Below are 1877 nucleotides of genomic sequence, written 5' to 3' on the forward strand. Positions count from 1 at the left end.
CCTGGAGGTCTGTGGTTGTGTTACTTTCACGACGGTGCTTGGCAACGAGATCCCCAAGGGCCATTCAGTCCAACCCCCTTCTGCCAAGACACCATCAAAGCCCTCCCGACAGATGACCATCCAGGCTCCACTGGGAGAGATGGAATGCAGGGAGAGGTTATCAAACTTCAAATGAAAAGACAGAAAAGCACTTTTCAAAAAGTATAGGAGAAAACATTTACCATATGCAGTTGAAAGCCACACCTAAATACCACTTCTCATCATAGTCGCCATTCAAATCTAGGCACTTATCATAGCGATGAATGAGCTTGGCAACTTCTTCCCCACAAAACTCTGCCGCTTGCGTCCTCAAAAAGTATAGGAGAAAACATTTACCATATGCAGGTGAAAGTCACACCCAAATACCACTTCTCAACATAGTCGCCATTCAAATCTAGGCACTTATCATAGCGATGAATGAGCTTGGCAACTCCTTCCCCACAAAGCTCTGCAGCTTGCGTCCTCAACCAGCTGGAACAGGAACGTGTATTTTAGCAGACAGCAACAATTCTGCCCCATAGACAACCCAGCACTCCTTATCCCGGCCTCAGCATCAGCACCACTCTATTCTACGAGGGTTATCCAGAAAGTAGATTACGTTTTGGAATTAAAAATGAACAAAGTATAGAGAAAACATTTACCATATGCAGGTGAAAGCCACACCCAAATACCACTTCTCAATACAGTTGCCATTCGAATCTAGGCACTTATCATAGCGATGAATGAGCATGGAAACTCCTTCCCCACAAAACTCTGCCGCTTGCATCCTCAACCAGCCGGTCACCCCTTTCCACAGCTGCACATTGTCGCCATGAATGAGCTTGGCCCAAACAAAACATTTCCTTCGTACTGGATTATCTTTTAATCACTCTTGTTTGCCTTCTCTTTCTAAATCAGGAAAGATGGGCAGCGGCACCGAACTCTGGCCAAGGTTCGGACGTCGGGCATTAAGGGATTGAATCAAGGTCAGGCCATGGACAGAGCGCACGGGGACCCGATTTCCCTTAAGTGAGCGCGAGGCCTTGTTTTCAAACATCATTGGTGCCAAAGCTTAGCATTTGCTACGGCCCTTACCTGGCATTGTCGGCAGTGTGATATTTGTGTTGTTGAAGGTTTTCATGGCCAGAATCACAGGGTTGTTGTGTGTTTTTCAGGCTGTCTGGCCATGTCCCAGAAGCAGCATTCTCCTGACGTTTTACCCACATCTATGGCAGGAACTCTCAGAGGATGTGAGGTATGTTGGGAACTGGGAAAATGAGGTATATACCGTGTATATACTCGAAGATGAGCCGAGTTCTTCCATCCTTATTTATGAGCTGAAAAAGCCTCCCCCAGCTTATAATCGGGTCAAGGTCAACAGAGCCTGAAGGCTGTTGCTTGCAATATGTGATCTATTCCTCTCTTACCCTCCCTTATCAGTGTGTTTTCTTTTGCAAAACCTCCCTTGCTCTTAATCAAGGGAATGTTTTGAAAAGAGAAAGACACCCTTGCAAGTCAGGAAGAAGAAAAATATATACATTAATCTTATGAAAGCATTTCCCCCTGAAATATTTGTTAAACTCTCTTACAGATATATAGGCATTAACCCCTTGCAAGCTTTTGCCATCTCTATGTAGCTTTATATGTGTATCTATCTATATACATTAATTTTATACATGAATTTCTCCTCATAGGTCTTTGCAAATTCTTTATACATATAGATCCATGTACCTGTGTATCTGTAGCCATACATATACATTATTTTTATATATGAATTTACCCTCATATGTTTGCAAGTCTCTGCAAATATCTATATAAAGAGAGATATCTGGATAGATATGAATATATTCTTACCTACC

This window comes from Anolis carolinensis, unplaced genomic scaffold, assembly GCF_035594765.1.
Source record: "Anolis carolinensis isolate JA03-04 unplaced genomic scaffold, rAnoCar3.1.pri scaffold_14, whole genome shotgun sequence".
Classification (NCBI taxonomy): Eukaryota; Metazoa; Chordata; class Lepidosauria; order Squamata; family Dactyloidae; genus Anolis; species Anolis carolinensis.